This window comes from Macaca mulatta, chromosome X (assembly GCF_049350105.2).
Source record: "Macaca mulatta isolate MMU2019108-1 chromosome X, T2T-MMU8v2.0, whole genome shotgun sequence".
Taxonomy (NCBI): domain Eukaryota; kingdom Metazoa; phylum Chordata; class Mammalia; order Primates; family Cercopithecidae; genus Macaca; species Macaca mulatta.
Genome location: NC_133426.1, coordinates 58432259 through 58441355, shown reverse-complemented (window position 1 = coordinate 58441355; position 9097 = coordinate 58432259). Strand labels below are relative to the sequence as shown.

The 9097-nt window shown below is 37.9% G+C and overlaps 1 pseudogene; it reads right to left on the bottom strand.

Moving 5' to 3' along the window:
- Positions 1-1041: 1041 nt before the first annotated feature.
- Positions 1042-8840, bottom strand: LOC144338517 (uncharacterized; annotated as a pseudogene).
- Between the last annotated feature and the right edge of the window lie 257 nt (positions 8841-9097).

Genomic DNA, 9097 nt, shown 5'->3' with positions numbered 1-9097 from the left:
CTGGGCATATTCGTTTTTTTTTTTTCCATTGGCCACAATGGAGTCCCAAATGTCCCTTCGCAGATTCTACAAAAAGCATGTTTCCATCCTGCTGAATTAAAAGAAAGGTTTAACTCTATGTGATGAAGCCACACCTCACAAAGCAGTTCCTCAGATAGTTTTTTTTCTCCTTTTTTCTGTGGGGATATTTGATTTTTCCCCATATGCAATGATGGGCTCCCAATGTCCCTTCACACATTCTACAAATAGAGTATTTCCAACCTGCTGATTCAAAAAAAAAATGTTTTAACTCTATGAGATGAATCCATACATCACAAAGCAGTATCACAGATAGCATCTTTCTAGTTTTAATCTGGGGATATTCAGTTTTTTCCCCTAGGCCTCAATGTGCTTCCAAATATCCCTTGGTAGGTTCCACAAAAAAAGTGTTTTTAATCTACTGAGTGAAAAAAAATATTTACCTCTGTGGGGGGAATCCGCACATCACAAAGAAGTTTCACGGATAGCTTCTTTGTAGTTTTTATCTGGGAAATTTTGTTTTCCCGTATGCCTCAACGGGCTTCAAAGTTTCCCTTCGAAGATTATAAAAAAAAGAGCTTTTCGAAACTTCTGAATCAAAAGAAAAATTTAACTGTGAAATAAATCAACACATCACCAAGCAGTTTAAAAGATAGCTTCTCTCTACTTTTTATCTGGGGACATTTTGTTTTTCATCATTGACCTCAATGGCCTGCCAAATGTCCCTTTGCAGATTCTACAAAAAGAGTGTTTCCAACATGCTGAATTGAAGGAACAGTTTAACTCCATGAGATGAATCTACACATCACAAGAAGTTTCACAGATAGCTCTTTCTAGTTTTTATCTGGGGATATTCTGCTTTTTCTACAGGTCACAATGGACTCCCAAATGTCCCTTCACAGATTCTACAAGAACTGTTTCAAACTTGTTGAAGCAAAATAAAGGACTAACTCTCTGTGATGAATCCACACATTGTAAAGCAGTTTCTCAGATAGCTTTTTTCTAGTTTTTATCTTGGGATATTCAATATTCCCCATAGGCTACAATGGGCTGCAAATGTCCCTTCACACATTCTTTGATAGAGTATTTCCGAACTGCCGAATCAAAAAAACTTTTTAACTCTGAGTGATGAAAGCACATATCACCACACAGTTTCACTGATAGCTTCTTTCTAGTTTTTATCTGGGGATATTTGGTTATTCTGCATAGCCCTCAATGTCCTCCCAAATGTCCCTAGGTAGATTCTACAAAAAAAATGTTTTTAACCTGCTGAATGAAAAGAAAGTTTTACCTCTGTGAGTTCAATTCACACATCACAAAACAGTTTCACAGATAGCATCATTTTTGTTTTTATCTGGGGATATTTCGTTTTCCCCTTGGGCCTCAATGGGCTTCAAAGTGTCCTTTCGAAGATTCTACAAAAAGAGTGGTTCCAAACTACTGAATCAAAAGAGAAATTTAAATCTGTGAGATAAATCCACACATCACCAAGCCGTGGAAGACTCTCTGGAAAGAATGCTTCCAACGTGGTGAATTGAAATAATGGTTGAACTCTGTGAGATGAATCCATACATCACAAAGCAGTTTCACAGGTAGCTTCTGTCTAGTTTTTATCTGTGTATACTCAGTTTTCCCCCATATGCCGCAATGGGCTCCCAAATGTCCCTTCACAGATTCCACAAAAAGAGTGTTTCCATCCTGCTGAATCAAAAGAAAGGTTTACGAATCTGCAATGAATCCACATATCACAAAACAGTTTCTCAGATAGCTTTTTCTAGTTTTACTGTGGGTATATTCCATTTTTCCCCATAGGCCACAATGGGCTCCCAATGTCCCTTAACACATTCTACAAAAAGAGTGTTTCCAACCTGCTGAATCAAAAGAAAGTTTGAACTCTGTGAGAAGAATCCAGACATAACAATGCAGTTTCAATGATAATTTCTTTGTATTTTTTATCTGGGGATATTCACTTTTTCCTCAAATGCCTCACTAGTCTCCCAAGTGTTCCTTCGCAGATTCTCAAAAGGAGTTTTGCCAAACTGCTGAATCAAAAGAAAGGTTTAACTGTGAGATGAATTCATAGACCACAAAGAGGTTTCACAGATAGCTGTTTTCTAGTTTTTATCTGGGGATATTCAGTTATGCCCCTTAGGTGTCAATGGGCTCCTAAATGTTTCTTTGCAGATTCTAGAAAAAGAGTTTTTCCAATATGTTGACTCAAAAAAATGATTTAGCTCTGTTAGATGAATTCAGACACCACAAAACAGTTTCACAAACAGCTTCTGTCAAGTTTATAGCTGGGGATATTATGTTTTTTACCGTATGCCCCAATGGGATCCCAAAGATGCCTTTGCAGTTTCTACAAAAAGAGTGCTTTGAAACAACTAAATCAAAAGAAAGTCTTAACTCTGTGAGATGAATCCACATATCACAAAGCAGTATCAGAGATAGCGTCTTTCTAGTTTTAATCTGGAGATATTCAATTTTTTCCCATAGGTCTCAATGTGCTCCCAAATGTCCCTTCACAGATTCTACAAAAAGAATTTTTTTAACCTGCTCAATCAAAAAAAAGGTTTAATTGTGTGAGATGAATCCACACATCATGAAGCAGTTTCACAGATAGCTTCTTTGTACGTTTTATCTGGGGATATTTGTTTTACCCCATAGACCTCAATGAACTCCCAAATGTTCCTTCACAGTTTCTACAAAAAGAGTGTTTCCAAGCTGTTAAATCAAAAAAGTTTTAAATCTCTGAGATGAATCCACACATCACCAAACAGTTTCACAGATAGCTTCTTTCAAGTTTTTATCTGTGAATTCTGTTTTTCCCATAGGCCTCAAAGTGCTCCCATATATCCCTTCATAAATACTATGAAAAGAGTGTTTTCAATCTGCTGAATCAAAAGAAAGGTTTACTTCTGTATGATGGATCCACACATCACAAAACAGTTTCACAGATAGATTATTTCTAGTTTTTATTTGGGGATATTCTGTTTCTCCCCCTTAGGACTCAATGGGCCACCAATGTCCCTTCGCAGATTATATGAAGAAAGTGTTTCCAACATGTTGAATCAAAATAGAAGTTTAACTCTGGGAGATGAAACCAAATATCACAAACCACTTTCACCGACAGCTTCTTTCCTGTATTTATCTGAGGATATTCTGTTTTTTCCCATAGGACACAATGGGCTCCAAAGATCTTTTTGCAAGTTGTACAAAAAGTGTTTCCAACCAGCTGAATCAAAAGAAAGGCTTAACTCTGTGAGATGAACTACACATTACAAAGCAGTTTCTCATATAACTTCTTTGTAGTTTTTATCTGGAGATATTCTGTTTTTCCCCATAGGTCTCAATGAGCTCCCAAATCTCCCTTCACAGATTCCACAAAAAGGGTGTTTCCAAACTGCTGAATCAAAAGGAAGTTGTAACTCTGTGAGATGAATCCACACCTCACAAAGCAGTTTCACAGATAGCTTCTTTCAGTTTTTATCTGGGGATGTTTTGTTTTTTCCCATAGACAACAACAGTTTGCCAAATGTACCTTCACGGATTCCACAAAAAGCGTGTTTACAACCTGCTGAATCAAAAGAATGGTTTAACTCTGTGCAATGAAACCACACATCACAAAGCAGTTTCACAGATAGCTTCTATCTAGTTTTTAATCTGGGGATATTTGGTTTTCTCCTTAGGCCTTAATAGGATTTCAAGTATCCCTTCATAGATTCTACAAAAAGAGTGTTTCAATTCTGCTGAATCAAAGGAGAATTTTAACTCAGTTAGATGAATCCACACATCATAGAACAGTTTCATGGATAGCTTCTTTCTGGTTTTTATCTTCGGATAATTCATTTTTCTCCAAAGGACACAATGGACTCCCAAATGTCCCTTCACAAATTCTACAAAAAGAATGTTTCCAATGTGATGAATCAAAAGGAAGGTTGAATTCTGTAAGATGAATCCACACATTAGAAAGTGGTTTCTGAGATAGTTTCCTTTTATTTTTTATCTTAGGATATTCACTTTTACTCCATTGGCCTCAATGAGCTCCCAAATGTCCATTTGCAGAATGTACAAAAACAGTGTTTCCAAACTGCTGAATCAAAAGAAAGAATCAACTCTGTGAGTTGAATGTGCACATCACAGAACTGTTTGTTAGAAAGCTTCTTCCTAGTTTTGATTTTCTTTTTCACCATAGGCCTCAATGCGCTCCCATATGTCCTTTCACAGATTATACAAAAACAGTGTTTCCAAACTGATGAATCAAAAGAAAGATTTAGCTCTGTGAGAGGAATGCAACATCACCAGGCAGTTTGACAGATAACTTCTTTCTTGTTTTATCTGGGGACATTCGTTTTTTTCCAACAGACCTAAATGGGCTCTCAAATGTCCTTTTGCATATTCTATTGAAAAAGTGTTTCCAACCTGGTGAATCAAAAGAGAGGGTTAACTCTGTGAGTTGAATCCATACATCACAAAGCAGTTTCACAGATATATTCTTCCTAATTTTTATCTGGCAATGTTCTTTTTTTTCCCCATAGTCCCCAACGGGCTGGCAAATGTGCTTTCACAGATTCTACAAAAAGAGCGTTTCAAATAGCTGAATCAAATGAGAGGCTTCACTCTGAGGGAGGAATTCACACATCACAAAACAGTTTCACAGACACCTTCTTTCAAGATTTTATGTGGAGATATTGGGTTTTTCCCCATTTGCTTCAATGCAATCCTAAATGTGCCTTTACAGATTCTACAAAGAGTGTTCCAAGCAGTTGAATCAAAACCAAACTTTATCTATGTGAGAGGAGTCCAACCATCACCAAGCAGTTTCAAGATAGCTTCGTTCTAGTTTTTACCTGGGATATTCAGTTTTTCCCTATGATCCTCAGTGGGCTCACAAATGTCCCTTTGCAAATTCTACAAAAGCAGTGTTCCTGTCCAATAAATCAAAACAAAGTTTTAACCCTGAAAGAAAAATGCACACATCAGAAAGTAGTTTTACAGATGGCTTGTTTCTAGTTTTTATCTGTGGATATTCCATTATTTCCCATAGACCTCAATGGACTCTCAAATGTCCCTTTGTAGATTCTAGAAAAAAAGTTTTTCCAAACCACTGAATCAAAAGAAAGGTTATACTCTGTGAGATGAATCCACAAATCGTGAAGCAGTTTCACAGATAGTTTCTTTCTAGTTTTTATCTGGGGATATTCGGTTTATACCCATAGGCCCCAATGGGCTCCAGAGTGTCCTTTCACATATTCTACAGAAAGTATGTTTCCAATCTGCTGAATCAAAAATAAGGTTTATCTCTCTGTGATGAATCTACACATAACAAAGCAGTTTCTCAGATAGCTTCTTTAGTGTTTTTATGTGGGGATATTCAATTTTTACCCACAGGTCACAATGGGCTTACAAATGTCCCTTTGCAGATTCTATGGAAAAAATGTTTCCAACCTGGTGAATCAAAAGAGAGGGCTAACTCTGTGAATTGAATCCATACATCACAAGGGACAAATGTCCCCATAGGCCCCAATGGGGAAAATATCCCAAATATCCCTTCACAGATTTTACAAAAACAACTGTTTTCAATCTGCTTAACCAAAAATATGTTTTAACTCTATAAGATGAGTCCACACATCACCAAGCAGTTTCACACACAGATTCTTTTAAGTTTTTTTATCTGGGGATATTCGATTTTCCCCATAGGCTTCCATATGCTCCCAAATGTCTTTTCGCAGATTCTACAAAGAGAGAGTCTCCAACTTGTTGAATCAAAATAAACGTTTAAATCTGTGAGATGAATCCACACATCACCAAGCAGTTAGACAGATGGCTTATTTCTAGTTTTTTACTGGGGATATTCAATTTTCTCCACAGGCCTCAATGGGCTCCCATGTGTCCCTTTCCAGATTCTACAAAAAGAGTGTTTCCAACCTGCTGAATCAAAAGAAAGGTTTAACTCTAGGAGATTAATCCACACGTTACAAATGAGTTTCACAGATAGCTTCTTTCTAGTTTATATATGGGGATATTCTGTTGTTACTTATAAGCCTCAATGGGCTCCCAAATGTCCTTTTGCAGTTGTATGAAAAGAGTGTTTCAAACCTGGTGAATCACAGAGAGGTTTAACTCTGTGAGATGAATCTGCATATCACAAAGAAGTTTCACAGATAGCTTATTTCTAGTTTTCATCTGGGGATATTTGGTTTTTCCAAATAGGCATTGATGGGCTCCTTAATGTCCCTGTTCAGATTCTACAAAAAGAGTATTTTTCAATCTGCTGAATCAAAAGAAAGGTTTATCTCTGTGAGATGAATCCACACATCCCCAAGCAGTTTCACAGATAGTGGCTTCCTAGTTTTTATGTGGGTATATACAGTTTTTTGCCATAGTCCTCAATGCACTCCCAAATGTCCCTTCAGATATTCTAAAAAAAGAATGTTTCCAACCTGGTGAATCAAAAGAGAGGTTTAACTGTGTGAGATGAATCCACACATTAACAACCAGTTTTACAGATAACTTTAGTTCGTATCCAGGGATTTTCCTTTTTTTTGCTTAGGCCTTAATGGACTACCAAATCTCCTTATGCAGATTATACAAAAAGAATGTTTCCAACCTGCTGAATCAAAAGAAAAGTTTAACTCTGTGAAATAAATCCACACATCACAGAGCAGTTTAAGAGATGGCTTCTTTCTAGTTTTTCTTTCGTGATACTCAGTTTTTCCTCTTAGGCCTCAAAGGGCTCCCAAATATCCCTTCACAGATCCTACAAAAAGAGTGTTTCCAACCTGGTGAATCAAAGGACAGGTTTAACTCTGAGAGTTGAATCCACACATCACCAAGCAGTTTCACAGAAGGCTTCTTTCTAATTTTTATCTGCGGATATTCGGTTTGGTTTTTCCTCATAAGCATATATGTGCTACCAAATGTCACTTTGCAGATTCTACAAAAATAGCATTTTCAATCTGCTGAATCAAAAGTAAGGTGTAACTCTGTGAGACGAACCCACACGTCACCAAGTAGTTTCACAGATCGCTTCTTTCTAGTTTTTATCTGGAAATGTTCTATATTTCCCCATAAGCCACAATGGGCTCCCACATATATCTTCAGATTCTAGAAAAACAGTGTTTTTAACCTGCTGAATCAAAAAAAAAAAAAGTTTAACTGTGTAAGATGAATCCACACATCACCAAGCAGTGTCACAGATAGCCTCTTTCAGGTTTTTCTATGGGGATATTCAGTTTTTCCCCATAGACCACAATGGGCTTCCAAAAGTCTCTTCACAGATACCTCAACTAAAGTGTTTCCAACCTCCTGAATAGACAGAAATTTTTAACTCTGTGAGATGAATCCACAAATCGCCTAGCAGTTTCACAGATACTTTCTTTCTGGTTTTTAGCTGAAGATAGTCAGTTTTTACTTCTAAGCATCAATTGGCTAAAAATTTTTCCCTTAGCAGGTTATGCAAAAAGAGTGTATCCAGCCTGTTGAATCAATAGAAATGTTTAAGACTCTGAGAATAATCCACACATCACCAAGCAGTTTCACAGATGGCTTCTTTCTCGTTTTTATCTGGGAGTATTCAGTTTTCCCCACAGGCCTCAGTGGGTTCCCAAATGTTACTTTGCAGTTTCTACAAAATGAGTGTTTCCAACCTGCTGAAGGAACGACGTTTATCTCTGTGACACGAATCCACACATCAGCAAGTAGTTTCACAGAGAGTTTCTCTCTAGTTTCTATCTTCAGAAATTTATTTCTTTCCCATAGGTCCAATAGGTTCCCAAATGTCTCTTTGCAGATTCTACAAAAAGTGTGTTTCCAGCCTGCTGAATCAAAATAAAGATTTAACTCTGTAAGATGAATCCACAAATAACAAAGAAGTTTCATAGATAACCTCTTTCTACTTTTTATCTAGGTTTTTCCCCATAGGCCTCAATGGGCTCCCAATTGCCCCTTGCAGATTCTACAAAAACAGTGTTTCTACCATGCTGAATCAAAAGAAAGGTTTACATCTTTGAGATGAATCCACACATCACTGAAGGCGTGGCCTGCCCCTCCACAACTGTGGGTATATCTCGTCAGGTGGGACAAGAGACAGAAAAGAAATGAGACACCCAGACAAAGTATAGAGAAACAACAGTGGTCCCAGGAGACCAGCAGTCAGCATACCAAGAAACTGCACCAGCACCGGTCTCTGAGTTCCTTCAGTTTTTATTATTATTTTCACTATCTCAGCAAGAAGAATGTGGTAGGACAGCAGAGTGATAACAGGGATAAGGTCAGCAAGAAAACATAGGAGCAAAAGAGTCTGTGTCATAATTAATTTCAAGGGGAGGTTCTATGCTTGGATGTGCACATAGGCCAGATTTGTGCTTCTCTCCACCCATACATCTCCGTGGAGTAAAGAATAACAAAGCAGCATTGCTGCCAACATGTCTCATATCCCACCATAGGGCAGCTTTTCTCCTATCTCAGAATTGAACAAATGTACAATCGGGTTTTATACCAAGTCTTTCAGTTCTCAGGGCAGGCAGGAGACAGTGGCCTTCCTCTATCTCAACTGCAAGAGGCTTTCCTCTTTTACTAATCCACCTCAGCACAGACCCTTCACGGGTGTCGGGCTGGGGGACAGTCAGGTCTTTCTCATCCTTTGAGGCCATATTTCAGACTAACACGTGGTGAGAAACCTTGGAAAATACCCGGCTTTCCAGGGCAGAAGTTCCTGTGGCTTTCTGCAGTGCATTGTGCCCCTGGTTTATCAAGACTAGAGAATGACGACGACTTTTACCAAGCATACTTCTTGTAAATATTTTGTTAACAAGACACATCCTGTATGGCCCTAGATCCCTTAAACCTTGATTCCATACAACACATGTTTTTGTGAGCTCAAAGTTGGGGCAAAGAGGTTGGGGTTAGAGATTAACAGCATCTCAGGGTAAAGCAATTGTTCAGGGTACAGGTCAAAATGAAATTTCTTATATCCTCCCTTTCTACATAGACACAGTAACAGTCTGATCTCTATTTCTTTTCCCTACACATCACCAAGCAGTATCAAAGATAACTTATGTATGGTTTTAATCTGGGG